The sequence below is a fragment of the Tachypleus tridentatus genome, chromosome 5 (genome assembly GCF_004210375.1).
Source record: "Tachypleus tridentatus isolate NWPU-2018 chromosome 5, ASM421037v1, whole genome shotgun sequence".
In the NCBI taxonomy this organism is placed as follows: domain Eukaryota; kingdom Metazoa; phylum Arthropoda; class Merostomata; order Xiphosura; family Limulidae; genus Tachypleus; species Tachypleus tridentatus.
This window is the reverse complement of record NC_134829.1, coordinates 47,197,104-47,221,226: the sequence shown is the minus strand read 5'-3', so window position 1 is coordinate 47,221,226 and position 24,123 is coordinate 47,197,104. Positions and strand designations below refer to the sequence as shown.

Sequence of the window (24,123 nt, the reverse complement as noted above, 5' to 3'; positions counted from 1 at the left end):
ATTAAATAGTGACGTACAGTTTTCTTTACTAGAGCTGAGCAAAATTGGAACTCTGACTCAATCATAAACCTGTGTATTCTGCAATGAATTTGCCCATAACACGTTTCAACATGGTGTTTGAAAATGTTTTCTGTTGATTTTTTCGTTGCCTAAGACACTAAACGAGTTTGAAGTTGGTGCTTTGTTTTAAGTCCAGGTGTTTCTACGCGAAATTCTTTGTTGTATTTTGTAATTATAAATCAGAAGACAACATTTTCACCCTAAAACTGTTTATATTAGGCTGTTTGTATTGGGAAATATCTCTTTGTATCATTTGATTTCAATAGGTTTTCACAATTCCACGAACAACGGCCCGGCATGTTCAGGTAGTTAGTTAAGGCGCTCGACTCGTAATCTGAGGGTCGCGAGTTCGATTCTCAATCACACCAAATATGCTCGCCCTTTCAGCCGTGGGGTAGTTTGAAACGGTCAATCCAACTATTCTTGGTGAAAGAGTAGCTCAAGTGGGTGGTGACAACTAGCTGTCTTCCCTCTAGTCTTATACTGCATAATTAGGGACGACTAGCGCAGATAGCCCTCCTATAGCTTTGCGCGAAATAAAAACCAAAACAGAATTCCATGAACAACAGCAGGCTTGGTACGCTCAGTGATTACAAGTACGTTATTGTATGTTTGGATTAATCACACGTACGGAACCAAGAGAAACACTTACTGATCATGGCCAGGTGGAGTAAGGCATTCGTAAGGTAATCTAAGGATCGCGGGTTCGAATCGCGGTTGCACTAAATATGCTCGCCTTTTCAGTCGTGAGGGCGTTATAATGTGATTGTCAATCCCACTATTCATCGGTTAAAGAGTAGCCCTAGAATTGGCGGTGGGTGGTGATGACTAGCTGCCTTCCCTTTAGTGTTACACTGCTAAATTAGGGACAGCTAGCACAGATAGCCCTCGTGTAGCTTTGTGCGAAATTCAAAATAAACAAACAAACAAACAATCACAGTAACACTATTTGTAGATTTGGCTACTTTTCTCTGGTCATGTAATATGATATAAGTTACCTTTACTAGAGGCATTGTAGTGAAGACCTCGCAATTTGCGAGCTATGGAATCGAAACCTGTGGCTGAACATACTCGCCCTTTTCAGCCCTAGAGGCGTTATATGTTACGGTTAATCCCACTAGTCATTTGTTAATAGTAGCCCAGCAGTTGGTGGTGAGTGATATTGATTAACTACTTTTCCTTTAGTTTATTGCTTTAAAAACTGAGAGTGATCATCTCAATTGGCACTCGTATGGCCTTGTAGAAAATCGAACACCTTTACCGGTGGACGCGTTTCTTCTACTGTTTTTGGTGATAAAAATAATAGAAGGTGCTGTAACTTACGTATAATACTTTTTGTCCTGGTGTTTTTGTTCATTTATGCTGATAAAAAGTATCTAAAAGTCTCTAGTCACTATGGGTAACTTGCCATGCAACAGATACGCCTCTAGGTGGCTGTTGCACTGACAGGACATGCCAGCACATAGTTTGTTGAATTCTTTCTTTAGTCGCCTCTGGTTAAGTTATTAAAGGAAAAATGGGGCACAAGGTATTTTGAGCAATATTTTATTCTTTCCAAACCAAAGTGGAGTTAATAAGGGATCAACAGACCTTCGTACGGGATTACATATTTATCTTTCTCTAAAGACAATAGAAAACAGAAAAGCTTTAGTTCACATATTTCAGTGATCGATTCATTTACAAAAAAAAAATTAATCCAAATGAGTATTATGTAAACTAACCCTAATAAAGTGTTTACGTACAGACACGAAACGTCTCTAGAAATATTATCAATGCTAACCCTAACAGTGTTTATGTACAAACACGAAACGTCTCTAGAAATATTATCCAAACTAATCCTAGTAGAGTGTTTATGTACAAACAAGAAATATCTCTCAATTTTATAAACAGATAACTATTTAAGGAAGATGTGTAGTTATTTTTAAAGAAACAGAACGACAATTTTTGATATACAGTCGTCTCCTTGTTTTTGTTTTTGTAAGGGCAAAACTGTATTGGAATATCGTCTGCTGTGTTCACTGCAGGAATCGAACGTTTGATTTTAACATTGTAAGTCTGTAGGATTACCGTTTGTTAAAGAGGAGGAAAATAAATTTACGAATAAAATTATTGATAAATCTAATTTTCATAACTCAGACAAATCAAAAATGTTTCTAGAGGGCCTTGTTTGTCTTTATAAGGTAATCCAGTGTTCTTCGTTAAGACGTTGTTTGGAACTTACTGTTGAGGATTTAACCCAGATCGTGCTGTTACGTGACATTTTGTTAACTGCTGTACAAGGTTGAGCAGGTTATCGTAAAGCAAGTAACGTTTTAAAGTATTTTTTATAGCTTATCGTAGGAGTTAGAGCCATCTAGCGTTACGTTTTACAAACACAAATAAATTATTCACTGACCTTCTTAAACAAGTATAAAAAATCTTTTTTTTAACTTAAGTTTTATTAACTACGTTATTTTTTCCTAATTCCAAGTTGTTAAAACAAAGGGAAATTTGGCTAGTTAGAAATCACAAAACAATTTATAAAAAACAATAAAAGTTCCAAAATGTGTTAAAATTACTTAAAGCAGTGACTTCAACTCGTCTTATGCCAATTAATTTAATGTTATTATTTAAATAATACGGAAATAATACTGCTTATCGTATCAACGTGCTTAAGTTACTGACCTTAAACAATGTCAAATTTTACAGGTTATTATTTAAACATATGTATGTCAATAATACTGTGTAACTATTGCATTTGTGAATGTCTTGTTTGGAGAAACTTTGTTACCTACTGTTAGACAGGTTTGCTTATATACTTGATATTATAAGTAGATACGACAAATCAGGTTATTATTTGTTTGTTTGTGTTCTAGAACATGGGTTCCCAAACTTTTCAGACCTGCGGAGCTTCACAACGAAAAGAAGAAAAAAAAACATTCCAGAGCCTTAATACAAAAAATATATATTAAAAATAGAAACAATCGGTCATAAACACTAGATAAAGTTTACTTCAAGCTTTGAGAATATAAACTTATTTAAAATATCAATATTTCCAGACAAAATTGTTATTCTAATTATTTGTTCAAAAATGTCTGCTTGCAAAATTTATATCAGTAAAAGTGCAGTCTACTTATTTTATTTATTAGTGGCTCGGATGGGCTTGTCTTTTGTTCACAAAATAGTTCAATATTTAGAGTTATGGTTGTTATTTGTAAGCGCAAATCATCTTCAATATTTAGCCTGTTTCTAAATTTGGTCTTTGTAGCTGTATACAGTGAAAATGTTTGCTCACAAAGATGTGTTTTGGAAAACGTATCAGAATTTTCAAAGCTCCGTTACTTATTTCAGGGTATTCCATGGCCATTTGAATTCAAAATTGTGTAATTTCTTCCTGCTGAAATTTTGTTTTTAGGGTGTAATCAGTTGAAAGTTCTATAAGTTGTTCTTTCTCTTTCAAAGGCAGATCGTTTGTATTTAGAGTCAACAAAGGGATTTTGATTCCACGGTAATTTTTCTGAATGAGGAGGGAAGTGCTTCCCAGTAGTTGTACACAAATCATGTATGTTCTGCGAGACAAACTTTTTGCAATATCTACTTAGACATTTCATTCATAAATAAAAAAAAAACCACTGAGATTTTCGAAGCAATCAAGTTCTTCCATCAGTATACATTCACCCCAAAGTTTTAGTTTACGTTGAAGCGCTTCCATTTTACTCTGAGCTTTGAAATACGTTACCCTGGTAATCTGCATTGTAGCATTCACTTCATTTAGATAGGCAGATACGTCCGAAAGGTAAGCCACTTTCTGTATCCAGCATTTGTCCCTTAATTTGTATGCAAGCTCAAAATGGCGTTCAGATAAAAAGAAACGTATCTTCTCACGCAGTTCGTAAAACCGAGCAAACACTTTATCCCGATAAAACAATCGGACTTCAGTATGAAGCAGCAACTTTTTACGCAGACTTCCCGTATCCTCACAGAGTAAACTGAGGATCCTCGCATTGAGTGGTCTTGATTTTATAAAATTAACTATTTTTATGACATCACCCAATACCTCTTTCAAGTCTTCAGGCATTCTTTTCACCGCAAGTGCAAGACGATGAAGACAGCAGTGGATACTCTCGATCTCCGGACTTTTCCTACTTATCTGTGACACTGCGCCTGAAAATTTTCCAATCATAGCTGCAGCCCCATCAGTGCAAACACTTGAGCAAAGCTGCTATTGGATCTCATGTTCTTCCATAAATAAATCGATCAGTTTAAATATTTATTTGTCTGTTGTGTTTATGTAGGCAAAGGTTTGCAAATTAGCATGTCTTCTTCAAAACTAGCTTCATGAATACAGCGAACAAACACAAACAACATCGCATAACCTACGACATCTGTTGATTCTTCCATCTGAAGCGAAAAAGTTGGACTCGCTTTTACTCGCCTTATTAACTCCGTTAAGCAGTTTGCTGACATATCCTTGATTATTCGAGAAACCGAGTTGTCAGAAAGGGGCACAGAGTTCATGTTTTTAAGAAATTTCTCATCTATCGTGCACTCGACCAAATCTTTTGGGCATGGTTTTATGAAATCTTCTGCAATTGTATGAGGTTCACCTCCTTTCGCAACACAGTAACTAACACGATATGAAGCAATAAAATCACCCTTGTCGTCCTAATGGACAAACAAACGAAATGTAGCTTTCCTTGTATTTAATTGCAAACAATTTCTTTTGAAATACTCGGAAGTTGGATTTTTTAATTGGGAGTGTTTGGTTTTTAGATGCCGTTTTAACTTTGCTGGATGCAAACTACTGTTACTCAACGCTGTTCCACGTTCAACACGCAACCCACTAGGTCCATCTTCATTACCTGTCCATGTAAAACCGTATTAAATAAAACTTTCATCACACTTTCTTTTATTTCTTGTTTTAGTATTTCTTGCGTCATCCTGCCTTAAAGTGCTTGCACGCGATGATAACTCTGATGAATTCGTGTTAGGCCTAGGAGGAATTTTACTCGTATCAGATTTATTACTTATTTTCAGTCACTTACCCATTATAAGGGTGACAACTAATTATTAATTTGTCTAAAAACGTATTTTTATATCAGAATAGCTTCTTACTGAAACTCCTTCAAGCACTTGAGTTTTATTATCATTCAATGACATGCTGACCAAAGATAAGTGTTGCCATAAGTCAGAAATAAACATTTATGATGAAAGGCTAGGTCGATAGAATAATACATTTTTCTAAAGGAAACTTATTATTATTACATTTTTTTTGTTTTTTAACAGAAAATTTTAACCCAAATAACAAAATATTAAGCCAGATCTGACGTGCGTCTAAATCTCGAACGAAATTAAACAAAATGAAACATGATCTCGTGGAGACAACGGTATCAAGTTTGTCTAATTCAACTGCAACCAACCTAACCTAATCTAACAATTACCAATTATAATTGTCGTAAATATAATTATGCTTCATATAAATATATTTTGAGATTGAAATAATTGATACTGCACCTAGTTGCATCACAATGTTTCAAATTTGGACAAGTTTCAGCTATGACGTCATTTTTCATTTTTGTTCGAGATTCAGCTGCTAAACCAAATCTGGATTTTAAAAGACAGTTGGCATCACTACCCGAGACTGACCGATGTTTCATACAAAAATTACTAGACTATTTTGCATATCCAATGACGCATGCGACCTTGAGATGGTACCACACTTACTAACAGCCAGTGAGGCCACTATCGAAGTTAATTAAGATTGTATTAACACTTTCACCTCGAGAACTCTGCCTAAGCTAAATAAAATCGTCAATAGGCAAAATAGAATAGTAAAAGGCCCAATACGCGATAAACGTGTTATATTAAAGATATATTTTACTTTTTTGTACAGCGTATTCTAATTCAATTTTATGGTTTTAGTAAAAAATATTAACATTTTAAATTTCCTCGCGGAGCCCCAGATAACTATGGCGAAGCCCAAGGGCTCAGCGGAACATACCTTAAAAAAAACCATGCTCTAGAACAGTGGTTCCCAACCTTTTTTATGCCCCGCACCCCTAAACATTTTTAATATGTTCTCGCACCCCTCACAGTAACTATTTATTTAAGAATAAAGATAAAGTTGGCTAAAACAAATGTTATCTCGCACCCCTGGTTGGGAACCACTACTCTAGAACATATTAATACCAGAAATAAACGACCTTATAAAACCAGAATATTATTTTTATCGGTATGTCTCCGGCTTTACAACCCAAGAAACCGAGTTTCGATACCCATGGTGAATAGAACACAGATAGTCCAGTGCGTAGCTCTGTGCTTAACTTCACAGAAATAAGTGATACATTGAATGTCTAATTAAATAAAAACAACATTTTGGCATTGTAATGTCATTTATTTCTAGTATTAATATATCATATATACACCAATATGCGCTACAGAAATTAAATATCTGTGCTTTTCTCTACCGCGGATATCGAAATTCAATTTTATTGTTATAATTCCTCAGACTTACCTCTGAGTCACAGGGAGGCTTATATGACACTATGTACACAAATTTTGTTCCTGGATAATATGTGTTATTTCTTAATTGCTTATGTTGTAAAACTACAGAAAATTGACATTATTCCCTTCAAACTTTGATTTTGTGACCTGGATAGTGAAATTTAGAAATTAACCTATTTTCTATGTAAAAACGCGCAAATTTGCACATATTTATTTACATAAGGTCTGAATAAAACAACATATGAATCAAGATTTAAATGTATTTACACTAAAGTTATACAAAAATGTTTATAAGTGAGTAGTTTTTCGAGATTTGCGACTGTATTGTAAATCACCTTCATGTATCTGCCTCCAAGTACAGTCTCCCATCATGTTTTCATTATACGCTCCCAGGTCACAAAAGCAAAGTTTGAAGATAAAAATAGGTCTTTTCCATTTAATCATAAGCAATTGGGAAATAACACTTTCTGCCCAGGAACAAGTAAAAATTGTGTTACGTGGTGTTATGAGTATATGAAGTTTCTTCTATCATACAGGATAATTCAATAATAAATGCTCTCGGTTTAGATTTTTAAACCGACTATTCCCTCATGCGCAGCCTTCCTAAATGACCAGTCCAGATGACCCTTAGGGCTCAAATGTAGTCTCCCTTTAGCTTTGAATAGCTGATCAGTGCAGTACTCACAGAGCCACAGAGGTTGTTAAATCCAAGTCATCAAATTGAATAGCAGGTTTACAGTCAAAAGTGTATGATGGCTCGGACCTTGGACTTTTCGATCCACATTTCAACACGCTAGAACATAATTATGCAGGAGATAAACAAAGAACATACTTTCACTACTTATTGAAATGTATAGTTGTTTTATGTGAATATATTTAGAAATGTAAACACGTGTCCACCATATGGACAGTCCCCTCGGTGGGACAGTGGTAAGTCTTAAAGTTTACAATGCCAGAGTCAGCTGTTCGATTCTTCTCGGTGGACACAGCAGATAGCTCGATTTGGGTTTGCTACAAGAAAACGTTCGCTCGCTATCAACGAAGGATATATTTACTTAATGTTCATTTCTGTTTAGTTATTACATTTTCTGTGGATCATCCTGGTGGAATAAACGGTCATCTTTAAATAAATCGACTTTACTTTCAGAAAGTCGAAAATGAATATTTTACTCGTAACACTGGTATCTTACGGACTCATTGCTGGCAGTGTAGAAGGAAAAGGACCTGGACAACGGTTGCTATGTAGTAAGTGTACTATTGTTAAAATATGAACACTAAAGTAGTTAAGGATTAAACTCCTATAGGCCCGGCAAGGCCTAGCGCGTGAGCGTGCGACTCGTTATCTGACGGTCGCGGGTTCGCGCCCGCGTCGCGCCAAACATGCTCGCCCTCCCAGCCGTGGGGGCGTTATAATGTTTCGATTAATCCCACTATTCGTTGGTAAAAGAGTAGCCCAAGAGTTGGCGGTGGGTGGTGATGACTAACTGCCTTCCCTCTAGTCTTACACTGCTAAATTAGGGACGGCTAGCGCAGATAGCCCTCGAGTAGCTTTGTGCGAAATTCCAAAACAAACAAACAAAATAAACTCCTATATTAGAGAGTGAGCGTCTGTGCAAATATAACGTTATTTTGTGGAGTTCGTGTCAATAGGTGGCGTTTCAAAACAAAATCAGCTATGAGAGTCTAAACAAAGATAATATTCATTAGCAACGCTCAATGAATTTTAAATGCTTAACTAATTCTGTTAAATTATACGTAAATGGGCACGTGTTTATTCTAAATTTAGCTATTATGTAGTTTTGAATGTATCAACCGATCGTTTACTTTCAAAGTTTGGTAATTTTGACATAAATAAGTAATTACACATCTTGTAGCGATGGGACCAAATGAAAATTGGGTTGAAAAGTTCATTACGTTTGAATAGAATTTCATATGTAGAACATTATCACTAAAAGCCAGACAGTCTTGGCAAACCGATAATTGTCTTGAGAAGAAATATATTGAGCTTACATTTAAACAAAAATAAGATAAAAAAAACATTAGGTGATCTGCGCAGATTAACAAAATGGAATGTTATATGTTCATACTGTGCCATAATTATTGTTCGTTAAAACATAATTTGTAGAAAGGAAAATCATTAAGCGATTTGCAGTTAAGATTATTTTTATCTTGTTCAGGGATCTGTCAAGATTAAAAACCTTCTCGCGATTAGAAAGCGATTTTCCTTGAAAACTATTATTCCATTACGTATATGTATATTCAGCATAAATCTCTTGTATACAATGTTTTTGTTTTAAGTTAAGCACACAGCTGCGCTACAGGATATTTGTGCTCTACCTACCAAGGGTATTGAAACCCTTTGTAAATCTTCAGACATACCGTCGTGCCACTGGGAGTGGCTATACGATATCTTGAAATTTCTTCCAATTTGAACCTGGCATTCAGAAAGTTTATTTTGTGTTAGAATAGACCATAAGATAGTTCAATGTGTCTGGATATTTAGATATTCCATAGAAATATAAAATACCTCTGTGAAAATATTTATATTTGTTTATTTTAGTCTGGGAAGCGCTTTCAATCACGAAATTTATCTTTTGTTTTCAGGCTCTAAATTTCCCAGATTTGTCGACTGTCTCAGCAAGTATGGTCACTTCAAGGTAAACTATGTGTTTAGTTTTAAGCGCTAAAACAATGTTTACAGGGGTGGTGCAAAGCAGAAACAAAAACGAATTTAATAATTAATAGCGCCCTAACAGAAACATATGTGGTTCTTGTATTCGCATAAAGTGTTGATAAAGGTTATTAGTAAGGTTCCTGAGTCTCTGTTGTTGTCTGTAAGTGTATTTGTGTTACAGTTAGAACTATATTGTTATTATGTAAGTTTTAATCCTCCGAAAGGAGTCCGTAGGCCACCTGGAGGATTTGCTTGTTTGTTTAGAGTTGAGTAAAATGCTATACGAAGGGATACTTGTGTTCTGCTCACCATGGGTTTCAAAACCCTTTTTCTAGCGTTGTGTGTCTGCGATACACCGTCGTGCCAGGGGTGGGGGGAGACGCGTGCCTGGAAGGGTCACTAGTTACAACCACTGTGGTTATACAGTAGTGCGTTACCTGTTAGTCAGTCAGTACCACTAAAACGTCACATAACGTTATAATCTGTACTGTAGTGACGTCAGTAAAACGTGCGCATGCTACAAATTACGAGATGAATGGCTATAACATAGCATGATCTTTGAACTTTAACAACAAGAAAAAAATTGTTGTTACTCTTTATTTTAGTTTTAATTATTCTTGAAACACTTTCAACTATCCTGCTTAGGCACTTCTAGTATATATATATCACGGACATAGTTTCTAATACATTTTTTTCACAGCTGAATCAGACTTACTGGGAATGCCGTGAGAGGAGCTCCCCCAATGCCCACGATTCAGTGTTTTCAAGTTTGTTTGCACTGACCATGGAGTTAGAAGAACGGTAAGTGTGACGTTAGTTTTTTTTATTATAATTTGTTTATTTAATTGTTATATCTCTAAACGTGATTATGAGTGTTAAAAGTGTGTAATACAACAATTATGTTTATATATTCTCGCGTGAACACCCCCTCATGGCGCAGACTCGAATTATCCTGAATTTTTTTGCTAAGCCTAAATCGCTTAACACTTGTTTGTCCTGATGAATTGTCAGCTTGAGTGAAACCAGTTAGTCTCTTATAAACTATAAACGTTATTAATTGACAGCCAAATTTGTTTGTTTTTTCGTATTGTAGCGTATTTATTAAACTTCTAGTCGGCGTTTCATTATTGATGAATTAAACGATACTGAAATAAAACAAATGTTTTTCATTGTTTGTTTGTTTTGAATTTCGCGCAAAGCTACTCGAGGGCTATCTGCGCTAGCCGTCCCTAATTTAGCAGGGTAAGACTAGAGGGAAGGCAGCTAGTCATCTCCACCGACCGCCAACTCTTGGGCTACTCTTTTACCAACGAATAGTGGGATTGACCGTCACATTATAACGCCCTCACGGCTGGGAGGGCAAGCATGTTTGGTGCGATTGGGATTCGAACCCGCGCCCCTCGAATGAGGAGTCGAACGCCTTAACACGCTTGGCCATGCCGGGCCAAATGTTTTTTATCGTATGAAGATACCTGTGTGTGTGTTTTTCTCATAGCAAAGCTACATTGAGTTATCTGCTGAGCCCACCGAGGGGAATCGAACCCCTGATTTTAGCGTTGTAAATCCGGAGACATACCGCTGTACTAGTGGGGGGCTAAAGATACCTGTAAGAGGTCCACAAGTTTGCAGTGGTGGCCGTTATAGCTAAACGCCTAAATACAGATTTTCTACCGAATACCTATGTATTTTGGTTTATATTTGGCTCGTTATGAAACAATAATACGGCACTACGTACAGGAATAAACACGATACGTTATGCTTTACATTTCCAAACCAAACGAGAACAAATACCGTCGAAATAAAGGCACAAAGAAAACTTGCCGCTACGTTTTCATAGCTTTACTATTACTTTACTTTAAAATTAGGCCAGTTCACGCCCTCATATAAATACGCGAAAAGAATTAGGCCAAATGTTTCAGACATGCATGCAGGCAATGTGTCTTGTTTCGTCTCAGTTTATCGTATATTGCATAAGATATTAATTCAATTGGTTTGTTTTGATTTGATTGATTGTTTGTTTTGTTTTTGAATTTCGCGCAAAGCTACACAAGAGCTATCTGCGCTAGCCGTACCTGATATAGATGTGTAAGACTAGAGGGAAGGCAACTAGTCAACGCCATCCGCTGCCTATTCTTGGGCTTCTCTTTTTACTAACGAATAATGGGATTAGCCTTTATATTATAATGCCTCGAAAGTTGAAAGGGCGAGCGTGGTGACACAATTCGAGCAATCTGAGATTGACTCAAACAATAGAAGTACGTCAGAAATATTACAGCATAAATATTTGATTTGAAACGAAATATAAATGACCCCAACTAGACATATTAGCCAAAAATTAATATACATTTTACAAAAGTAACTGATTGATATATATATCAGGCTGTTGTATATGAAATGTTGGATTTTCGTGTGCAAATCTAAAACTAGAATCTTAGTGGCTGAAAGAAAAGCATCGTTTTAAATTTGTCAGAATAATATAGTATATTGTCTGGTTCATCCCAAGCCAACTTTATTTTACTTATTTCAGAAACTAAATAATATTTATATTGATATTTGTCACCGTGAATAAAATTGATATTCGTATAATTTTCTTTCAAACTTGGTCACAATGTGGCGATAGCAGCTCGTAATATCAACCATGCATCTGGTGATGACACAGCTAATGATCGCATAGCACAGAGTTGGCTTAGGTTTTGTTCTGGTGACAAAAGCTTTGAAAATGAACCTTGGGGCCATTCTTAGACAGCCATTAATGAGGAAGAATTGAAGGTCTTAGCTGGATCAGGTGCCTGTCAAACTGTGACAGAACTTGCCGACAAACTTAATGTTCATTATTCAACAGTTTCTTGAAGCAACTGGTAATGTGGATACCTCATGAATTGAGTGAAAACCATCAAAGAAGACGAGTTGAAATTTGTTCCTCACTCCTTACACACAACAAATACGACCCGTTTCTCTATAGAATTTTCATCTGTGATGCAAAATGGAATCATTATGACAATTGACAATGATCGAGACAAAACACCAAAACATTTGTCAAAAGCAGCTTTTCACCACAACAAAACTTTTAGTCAGTGTTTGGTTGTCATCAGCAGGTGTGATCCATATATTATTTATTCCAAAACTCAGGAGGATCAAACACAGCAGAGAAATATTACTGTGAACTTGAAATTATACACGAAAGGTTGTCATGAAAACATCCAGCAATAGTCAATAGTCAATCACAGTGGATCCATGCTGTTTCATGACAATGCTTGACCTCACGTTTCGTGCATTAGTGTCCAAAAGCTAAATAAACTTCAGCATTAAACTTTACCTCATCCAACATATTTATTAGATCTTTTCCCGGTGGATTATCACCTTTTTAAATATTTGGATATTTTTAAAGGAAAAAATGTTTCCAAACAAAAGATCAAATGAAATCTCTTTAGAAGACTTCATTGCATCAGGTGATGTCCAGTTCTTCAAATATAATATTTATAAACTAACAACTCGTTAGCAGAAGTGTTTTGAGTCTAAAGGAGCTTGGTTTGATTAAATAAATTTAGCAAAATATATGTGCTTGTTTTACATCTTCCTTTAAAAATCTAACATTTATTTGTTTGCTTTTGAATTTTGCGCAAAGCTCAACGAGGGCTATCTGCGCTAGCCGTCCCTAATTTAGCAGTGTAAGACTAGAGGGAAGGCACCTCGTCATCACCACCCACCGCTAACTCTTGGGCTACTCTTTTAACAATGAATAGTGGGTTTGACCGTCACATTATAACGCTCTCACAACTGAAAGAGCGAGGGTGTTTGAGACTACGGTGATGCGAACTCGCAACTCTCAAATTACAAGTCGAACGCCTTAACCCACTTGGCCATGCCGGGCCCGTTTTATATGTATAAACCTGATAAATATAACAGTGTAAGAAAGAAGTCGTATCGTTATGATTAATAAATGAAATATAATTTTATTCAGTGTAATTTACAACTGTTGTAAATATCTTTTGATCAAGGAAAAGTTTTATAACGAGTTAATAAATGTTACCCCGTAAGTTCATTTACTCTTCCTGCCTTAAACCTGTACGGCCACCTCTCCTAATGACTCAAAATATTTATTTCGTTATTTAATCAGGTAAATAGAAACAACAGTTTCTGAACGACCCATATTGGCTTTTCCGTTGTAGTTTGTTAAAGTATTTTAAACCTAAATTCATATCAAGAAAAACAGATAAATAAAATTGTTCGCTCAGAACTGTTCTCGCAAATTTCTCGATCAAACGCTACAACCCTCATATCGCTAGAAAGATCTTTGTCTGAGGCGCTCGGATTGCATATTAACTTTTCCATTCAAAATTACCATATCTGAATTTTGCTTAGTCAATCTTTTCAATTCACATGCTATACGATGGCGTAATATCGTTGTGTTACCACGAAACGACTGTCTTCAAATGGCTTCGATTTCAACTTTAGTTTTTCTTACTTGCAAAGTATTTCACACAAACAACCCTAAACTCTCATGTAATTTCCTAATAAAAATGAAAACTACACTAAATGCAATTGGCCTGCACTTTCTCGACTTACTTAGGTTTAAAATACGCTTTCGAAGTTCTTTCAAAACACTTTGTGAACACGCATTCAGACGTTTCTGCATACTTAGCTAAGTTTGCCTTCATTGCAACTTTAAATTTATTTCATTTTTCAATAATTTAGCTTTGGATCGTTTTATAGGCTGCTATAAAGACCTGTTAGCAACTTTCTTATTTACTACGGGTTTTATTATTCATGTTTGTGAAGTTCTTTTTTCAGCTGGTAAAACCATCTTGTACAATAAATGCTCGCGCCTGTTTCATACCCCGTATACTATTATAAATACATTACTATAATTTATTATTTATCTTACGTGCAGTTTTATTTTAAAAAACTTACGTCTACGTAAGTTGTTTTTTTTTTATTTATTTATTACACATAACGTACCCCGCTGGTACAACGGTAAGTCTACGGATTTATAACGTTAAAATCCGGGGTTCGATTCCTTTCGATAAGCTCAGCAGATAGCCTGTTGTGGCTTTGCTATAGGTCCGGCATGACCAAGCGTGTTAAGGCATGCGACTCGTAATCTGAGGGTTGCGGGTTCGCATCCCGGTCGCGCCAAATATGCTCGCCCTTTCAGCCGTGGGGGCGTTATAATGTGACGGTCAATCCCACTATTCGTTGGTAAAAGAGTAGCCCAATAGTTGGCGGTGGGTGGTGATGACTAGCTGCCTTCCCTCTAGTCTTACACTGCTAAATTAGGGACGGCTAGCACAGATAGCCCTCGAGTAGCTTTGTACGAAATTCCAAAACAAACAAACAAAGGCTTTACTATAAGAAAATACATACACACACGTAATATTTGCAAGAAACCGTAACTTAAGTGGCGTGCGTGAAAATGATGAAATAAGAAAAATTCAAGTGAAGGGCACAAAGCCTACAGGAAGTGTCTTAATGTATTTCCATATCAAGTTTTACTAGTAATTATAATCAACAAAAAAATACACGAAGCCAACAGCAAGTGTCTTAATGTATTTCCATATCAAGTTTTACTAGTAATAATAATTAATAAAGAAATATTGATTTATTAATGAATTATTCCTTATTCGTATCTTATCAGAAAATGTTTTCTTTCTTTATAGTTTGGAGAATGTATTCATGAGAAGCAAGTAAGTTGTCCTTTTTCTCTAATCTACATGTAAACTTAATACTCCATAAAGATTTTTAAAGATAATCATTTCTTTCAGTTCATTGACACAGCGGTTTACAAGTGAATAGTATTTTCTCTTTCGTTTCTTTTCCCTAATTAAATCATATGAGCTTCAAATCTTATGGTTTCAATAAAATAACTGTGGTTGTAAAAAGAGGAGTTTCTTGCTATATTTCCATTAGATCAAACACTGACATACCTCAACTTATATATTTTTGTCCATGTGCTACATTAGTTTAAAGTCGACATATTTATATGTTTAGTTATTGCAAGTCTTTTTATTTTTGAATTTATCGCCAGCAAATCACAGACACCTGCTGTAGAATAATCCTAGGACCAACATCAATATAGTATATATATTTATATTATTAAGAAGTATAAGTAAAAAAAAACACCCTTTAACTGACAACTGGCGAGCATAGCCTAACATCTGACAATGAGTTACTTGCTATGTTGACTTTTTGTAATAGCATATAGATTAGGTAAATAATTGCATAATTTTAATACAACAATTATTTTTTTCAGCATCCTGAACCGTTACCACTCATACCCGAGGTAAGACTTGTTTATTTTTGTAACTTCTTACTCGACTGTTTTATGTGGTTACACTTGTGTATTCTGCTAGTTTGCTCTAAATGACGTTAAGAGTGTTTATGCTACAAATTTAAACAAGTTTAATTAATATGTTACGACTAAACAGATGACAGAATAAGTTGACACATGCAACAGAAGTTGTCGTTTTTTGTTTGGCTAAAATTAAACCTTTAATGATACACAAAACCTTTGGATCTTTTTTAGATTAGAAATGTACAGTCTTTACAGAGAGTAAAGGTTCATAAGAGACCTATCGATTCTAAATTATTAAAAACAACAACGACAAACAAAGAAAAACGTAGCTTTAATTCCATGATGTGCCTCAGAGGGTAAGCTGTAAGGTTACGGACTTAAAAGCGTTTAAGTCTTTGGTTCGAGTCCTCTCAGTAAACAGAGTGCAGATCGCCCATTGTGCGATTTTTTTCACTTAGAAAACAACAACAAATAATTTCATGACAATACGACTTAACTGTTTCTTTTACAGGTTCAACCTTCCTACAAAATGAATTTTCTACTTCAGTGAAAATAGTGACAATAATACGTTGTATACAAAATATTGTTTTTACAAGACTAAGAGCCCCTCAGTGGCACAGCAGAATGTCTTCGGACTTACAAGACTAAGAGCCCCCTAGTGGCACAGCAGAATGTCTTCGGACTTACAAGACTAAGAGCCCCCTAGTGACACAGCAGAATGTCTTCGGACTTACAAGACTAAGAGCCCCTAGTGGCACAGCAGAATGTCTTCGGACTTACAAGACTAAGAGCCCCCTAGTGACACAGCAGAATGTCTTCGGACTTACAAGACTAAGAGCCCCCTAGTGGCACAGCAGAATGTCTTCAGACTTACAACGATAGAAAACGGCATATCTTTGTATACAATAGCGTGCATGTCAAGTTTATTCTTCAGTTGCTTCAGTTATACCGCAACTGAACTTATATGACGTGAAAGCACTTGAGTAATTTGTTTAATTTTCCCAGCCTATGTTGCTGTTTGTTATTAAGCACAAGTAGCTCTCTGTGCTTTACCCAGCACAGATATCGAAACTCGGTTTCTAGCACTATAAGTCCGGAGACATATCGCTGTGCCACTGGAGGGGCTTTCCAGACAAAAATTTATTCTTTATTACGTTACGAACCGTTGTCTGGGTCACCTTAAAGACTTTCATCATTGACCTTTGTATTCGTGAATTCTTACCCCTCACCAAACATTGTACTTTTCTAACCACAGCTGGGGTGTGATTGGACGGTCCTGGTTCCCTTTGTTATCCATAATCATTTGTTTTCTAACCACAGCTGGGGTGTGGTTGGCGGGCCTGGTTCCCTAGGTTATCCATAATCATTTGTTTTCTAACCACAGCTGGGGTGTGGTTGGACGGTCCTGGTTCCCTAGGTTATCCATAATCATTTATTTTCTAACCACTGCTGGGGTGTGGTTGGATGGTCCTGGTTCCATTTGTTATCCATAATCATTTGTTTTCTAACCACAGCTGGGGTGTGGTTGGCGGGCCTGGTTCCCTTTGTTATCCATAATCATTTGTTTTCTAACCACAGCTGGGGTGTGGTTGGCGGGCCTGGTTCCCTAGGTTATTCATAATCATTTGTTTTCTAACCACAGCTGGAGTGTGGTTGGACGGTCCTGGTTCCCTAGGTTATCCATAATCATTTGTTTTCTAATCACAGCTGGGGTGTGATTGGATGGTCCTGGTTCCCTAGGTTATCCATAATCATTTGTTTTCTAACCACAGCTGGGGTGGGGTTGGATGGTCCTGGTTCCCTAGGTTATCCATAATCATTTGTTTTCTAACCACAGCTGGAGTGTGGTTGGACGGTCCTGGTTCCCTAGGTTATCCATAATCATTTGTTTTCTAACCACAGCTGGGGTGTGATTGGATGGTCCTGGTTCTCTAGGTTATCCATAATCATTTGTTTTCTAACCACAGCTGGGGTGTGGTTGGATGGTCCTGGTTCCCTAAGTTATCCATAATCATTTGTTTTCTAAGCACAGCTGGGATGTGGTTGGACGGTCCTGGTTCCCTAGGTTATCCATAATAATTTGTTTTCTAACCACAGCTGGGGTGTGATTGGATGGTCCTGGTTCCCTAGGTTATCCATAATCATTTGTTTTCTAACCACAGCTGAGGTGTGGTTGAATGGTCCTGGTTCCCTAGGTTATCCATAATCATTTGTTTTCTAACCACAGCTGGGGTGTGGTTGGACGGTCCTGGTTCCCTAGGTTATCCATAATCATTTGTTTTCTAACCACAGCTGGGGTGTGGTTGGACGGTTCTGGTTCCCTAGGTTATCCATAATCATTTGTTTTCTAAGCACAGCTGGGATGTGGTTGGACGGTCCTGGTTCCCTAGGTTATCCATAATCATTTGTTTCCTAACCACAGCTGGGGTGTGATTGGATGGTCCTGGTTCCCTAGGTTCTCCATAATCATTTGTTTTCTAACCACAGCTGGGGTGTGGTTGGATGGTCCTGGTTCCCTAGGTTATCCATAATCATTTGTTTTCTAACCACAGCTGGGGTGTGGTTGGACGGTCCTGGTTCCCTAGGTTATCCATAATCATTTGTTTTCTAACCACAGCTGGGGTGTGATTGGATGGTCCTGGTTCCCTAGGTTATCCATAATCATTTGTTTTCTAACCACAGCTGGGGTGTGGTTGGATGGTCCTGGTTCCCTAGGTTCTCCATAATCATTTGTTTTCTAACCACAGCTGGAGTGTGGTTGGACGGTCCTGGTTCCCTAGGTTATCCATAATCATTTGTTTTCTAACCACAGCTGGGGTGTGATTGGATGGTCCTGGTTCCCTAGGTTATCCATAATCATTTGTTTTCTAACCACAGCTGGGGTGTGGTTGGATGGTCCTGGTTCCCTAGGTTATCCATAATCATTTGTTTTCTAACCACAGCTGGAGTGTGGTTAGACGGTCCTGGTTCCCTAGGTTATCCATAATCATTTGTTTTCTAACCACAGCTGGGGTGTGATTGGATGGTCCTGGTTCCCTAGGTTATCCATAATCATTTGTTTTCTAACCACAGCTGGGGTGTGGTTTGATGGTCCTGGTTCCCTAGGTTATCCATAATCATTTGTTTTCTAAGCACAGCTGGGATGTGGTTGGACGGTCCTGGTTCCCTAGGTTATCCATAATAATTTGTTTTCTAACCACAGCTGGGGTGTGATTAGATGGTCCTGGTTCCCTAGGTTATCCATAATCATTTGTTTTCTAACCACAGCTGAGGTGTGGTTGAATGGTCCTGGTTTCCTAGGTTATCCATAATCATTTGTTTTCTAACAACAGCTGGGGTGTGATTGGATGGTCCTGGTTCCCTAGGTTATCCATAATCATTTGTTTTCTAACAACAGCTGGGGTGTGATTGGATGGTCCTGGTTCCCTAGGTTATCCATAATCATTTGTTTTTATACAACAGCTGGGGTGTGATTGGATGGTCCTGGTTCCCTAGGTTATCCATAATCATTTGTTTTCTAACCACAGCTGGGGTGTGGTTGGATGGTCCTGGTTCCCTAGGTTCTCCATAATCATTTGTTTTCTAACCACAGCTGGGGTGTGGTTGGATGGTCCTGGTTCCCTAGGTTATCCATAATCATTTGTTTTCTAACCACAGCTGGAGTGTGGTTGGACGGTCCTGGTTCCCTAGGTTATCCATAATCATTTGTTTTCTAACCACAGCTGGGGTGTGATTGGATGGTCCTGGTTCCCTAGGTTATCCATAATCATTTGTTTTCTAACCACAGCTGGGGTGTGGTTGGATGGTCCTGGTTCCCTAGGTTATCCATAATCATTTGTTTTCTAACCACAGCTGGAGTGTGGTTAGACGGTCCTGGTTCCCTAGGTTATCCATAATCATTTGTTTTCTAACCACAGCTGGGGTGTGATTGGATGGTCCTGGTTCCCTAGGTTATCCATAATCATTTGTTTTCTAACCACAGCTGGGGTGTGGTTAGATGGTCCTGGTTCCCTAGGTTATCCATAATCATTTGTTTTCTAAGCACAGCTGGGATGTGGTTGGACGGTCCTGGTTCCCTAGGTTATCCATAATAATTTGTTTTCTAACCACAGCTGGGGTGTGATTAGATGGTCCTGGTTCCCTAGGTTATCCATAATCATTTGTTTTCTAACCACAGCTGAGGTGTGGTTGAATGGTCCTGGTTTCCTAGGTTATCCATAATTATTTGTTTTCTAACAACAGCTGGGGTGTGATTGGATGGTCCTGGTTCCCTAGGTTATCCATAATCATTTGTTTTCTAACAACAGCTGGGGTGTGATTGGATGGTCCTGGTTCCCTAGGTTATCCATAATCATTTGTTTTTATACAACAGCTGGGGTGTGATTGGATGGTCCTGGTTCCCTAGGTTATCCATAATCATTTGTTTTTATACAACAGCTGGGGTGTGATTGGATGGTCCTGGTTCCCTAGGTTATCCATAATCATTTGTTTTCTAAGCACAGCTGGGATGTGGTTGGACGGTCCTGGTTCCCTAGGTTATCCATAATAATTTGTTTTTTAACCACAGCTGGGGTGTGATTGGATGGTCCTGGTTCCCTAGGTTATCCATAATCATTTGTTTTCTAACCACAGGTGGGGTGTGGTTGGATGGTCCTGGTTCCCTAGGTTATCCATAATCATTTGTTTTCTAACCACAGCTGGAGTGTGGTTGGACGGTCCTGGTTCCCTAGGTTATCCATAATCATTTGTTTTCTAACCACAGCTGGGGTGTGATTGGATGGTCCTGGTTCCCTAGGTTATCCATAATCATTTGTTTTCTAACCACAGCTGGGGTGTGATTGGATGGTCCTGGTTCCCTAGGTTATCCATAATCATTTGTTTTCTAACCACAGCTGGGGTGTGGTTGGATGGTCCTGGTTCCCTAGGTTCTCCATAATCATTTGTTTTCTAACCACAGCTGGGGTGTGGTTGGATGGTCCTGGTTCCCTAGGTTCTCCATAATCATTTGTTTTCTAACCACAGCTGGAGTGTGGTTGGACGGTCCTGGTTCCCTAGGTTATCCATAATCATTTGTTTTCTAACCACAGCTGGGGTGTGATTGGATGGTCCTGGTTCCCTAGGTTATCCATAATCATTTGTTTTCTAACCACAGCTGGGGTGTGGTTGGATGGTCCTGGTTCCCTAGGTTATCCATAATCATTTGTTTTCTAACCACAGCTGGAGTGTGGTTAGACGGTCCTGGTTCCCTAGGTTATCCATAATCATTTGTTTTCTAACCACAGCTGGGGTGTGATTGGATGGTCCTGGTTCCCTAGGTTATCCATAATCATTTGTTTTCTAACCACAGCTGGGGTGTGGTTAGATGGTCCTGGTTCCCTAGGTTATCCATAATCATTTGTTTTCTAAGCACAGCTGGGATGTGGTTGGACGGTCCTGGTTCCCTAGGTTATCCATAATAATTTGTTTTCTAACCACAGCTGGGGTGTGATTAGATGGTCCTGGTTCCCTAGGTTATCCATAATCATTTGTTTTCTAACCACAGCTGAGGTGTGGTTGAATGGTCCTGGTTTCCTAGGTTATCCATAATTATTTGTTTTCTAACAACAGCTGGGGTGTGATTGGATGGCCCTGGTTCCCTAGGTTATCCATAATCATTTGTTTTCTAACAACAGCTGGGGTGTGATTGGATGGTCCTGGTTCCCTAGGTTATCCATAATCATTTGTTTTTTATACAACAGCTGGGGTGTGATTGGATGGTCCTGGTTCCCTAGGTTATCCATAATCATTTGTTTTCTAAGCACAGCTGGGATGTGGTTGGACGGTCCTGGTTCCCTAGGTTATCCATAATAATTTGTTTTTTAACCACAGCTGGGGTGTGATTGGATGGTCCTGGTTCCCTAGGTTATCCATAATCATTTGTTTTCTAACCACAGGTGGGGTGTGGTTGGATGGTCCTGGTTCCCTAGGTTATCCATAATCATTTGTTTTCTAACCACAGCTGGAGTGTGGTTGGACGGTCCTGGTTCCCTAGGTTATCCATAATCATTTGTTTTCTAACCACAGCTGGGGTGTGATTGGATGGTCCTGGTTCCCTAGGTTATCCATAATCATTTGTTTTCTAACCACAGCTGGGGTGTGATTGGATGGTCCTGGTTCCCTAGGTTATCCATAATCATTTGTTTTCTAACCACAGCTGGGGTGTGGTTGGATGGTCCTGGTTCCCTAGGTTCTCCATAATCATTTGTTTTCTAACCACAGCTGGGGTGTGGTTGGATGGTCCTGGTTCCCTAGGTTCTCCATAATCATTTGTTTTCTAACCACAGCTGGAGTGTGGTTGGACGGTCCTGGTTCCCTAGGTTATCCATAATCATTTGTTTTCTAACCACAGCTGGGGTGTGATTGGATGGTCCTGGTTCCCTAGGTTATCCATAATCATTTGTTTTCTAACCACAGCTGGGGTGTGGTTGGATGGTCCTGGTTCCCTAGGTTATCCATAATCATTTGTTTTCTAACCACAGCTGGAGTGTGGTTGGACGGTCCTGGTTCCCTAGGTTATCCATAATCATTTGTTTTCTAACCACAGCTGGGGTGTGATTGGATGGTCCTGGTTCCCTAGGTTATCCATAATCATTTGTTTTCTAACCACAGCTGGGGTGTGGTTTGATGGTCCTGGTTCCCTAGGTTATCCATAATCATTTGTTTTCTAAGCACAGCTGGGATGTGGTTGGACGGTCCTGGTTCCCTAGGTTATCCATAATAATTTGTTTTCTAACCACAGCTGGGGTGTGATTAGATGGTCCTGGTTCCCTAGGTTATCCATAATCATTTGTTTTCTAACCACAGCTGAGGTGTGGTTGAATGGTCCTGGTTTCCTAGGTTATCCATAATCATTTGTTTTCTAACAACAGCTGGGGTGTGATTGGATGGTCCTGGTTCCCTAGGTTATCCATAATCATTTGTTTTCTAACCACAGCTGGAGTGTGGTTAGACGGTCCTGGTTCCCTAGGTTATCCATAATCATTTGTTTTCTAACCACAGCTGGGGTGTGATTGGATGGTCCTGGTTCCCTAGGTTATCCATAATCATTTGTTTTCTAACCACAGCTGGGGTGTGGTTAGATGGTCCTGGTTCCCTAGGTTATCCATAATCATTTGTTTTCTAAGCACAGCTGGGATGTGGTTGGACGGTCCTGGTTCCCTAGGTTATCCATAATAATTTGTTTTCTAACCACAGCTGGGGTGTGATTAGATGGTCCTGGTTCCCTAGGTTATCCATAATCATTTGTTTTCTAACCACAGCTGAGGTGTGGTTGAATGGTCCTGGTTTCCTAGGTTATCCATAATTATTTGTTTTCTAACAACAGCTGGGGTGTGATTGGATGGTCCTGGTTCCCTAGGTTATCCATAATCATTTGTTTTCTAACAACAGCTGGGGTGTGATTGGATGGTCCTGGTTCCCTAGGTTATCCATAATCATTTGTTTTCTAAGCACAGCTGGGATGTGGTTGGACGGTCCTGGTTCCCTAGGTTATCCATAATAATTTGTTTTTAACCACAGCTGGGGTGTGATTGGATGGTCCTGGTTCCCTAGGTTATCCATAATCATTTGTTTTCTAACCACAGGTGGGGTGTGGTTGGATGGTCCTGGTTCCCTAGGTTATCCATAATCATTTGTTTTCTAACCACAGCTGGAGTGTGGTTGGACGGTCCTGGTTCCCTAGGTTATCCACAATCATTTGTTTTCTAACCACAGCTGGGGTGTGATTGGATGGTCCTGGTTCCCTAGGTTATCCATAATCATTTGTTTTCTAACCACAGCTGGGGTGTGGTTGGATGGTCCTGGTTCCCTAGGTTATCCATAATCATTTGTTTTCTAACCACAGCTGAGGTGTGGTTGAATGGTCCTGGTTCCCTAGGTTATCCATAATCATTTGTTTTCTAACCACAGCTGAGGTGTGGTTGAATGGTCCTGGTTCCCTAGGTTATCCATAATCATTTGTTTTCTAACAACAGCTGGGGTGTGATTGGATGGTCCTGGTTCCCTAGGTTATCCATAATCATTTGTTTTCTAACAACAGCTGGGGTGTGATTGGATGGTCCTGGTTCCCTAGGTTATCCATAATCATTTGTTTTCTAAGCACAGCTGGGGTGTGGTTGGATGGTCCTGGTTCTCTGGGTTATCCATAATCATTTGTTCTCCATTAAATATAACGAATATTCTCGTCTGGAGATTTAAATCTAAATACAGCTTTATGATCTGAGTACATGAATATTTTGCGTTGGTAAGGAATGTTACCATTTCCAAAACGACTAGTTTACGGTAACATTACACACCCTACGAACGCTAAATGATGTCATAGCGTAGTTCAGATGCGTTCCGTACCACCATGAATGTATATCTGCTCTGGTTTGTTATCCGTGACTTTCAAATTTTCAGACTGAAAATTGTTATAATGTAACGTATATGTGTATGAAATATAAATTTGACAAGTGGCACGAAGTGCAATACTGGTTATAGTTCAAAACGAGTAACTAGATCACGTGTTTAATTTAAAACATTTGAACAGACCTATTGTACCAAATAGTCTGAACACGCTTAAAAAAAATAAAAAATG

The 24,123-nt window shown here is 38.3% G+C and overlaps 1 protein-coding gene across 1 annotated transcript in view; it reads left to right on the top strand.

Annotated features, from left to right (window-relative positions):
• Window positions 1–9,917: 9,917 nt before the first annotated feature.
• Window positions 9,918–24,123, top strand: part of LOC143251087 (uncharacterized) — a 60,994-nt gene continuing 46,788 nt past the window's right edge. The window contains exons 1-3 of the mRNA XM_076502449.1: window positions 9,918–10,018; window positions 14,875–14,901; window positions 15,468–15,497. The gene's annotated coding sequence lies outside the window, so the exon portion shown is untranslated. The remainder of the gene's footprint in view (window positions 10,019–14,874; window positions 14,902–15,467; window positions 15,498–24,123) is intronic.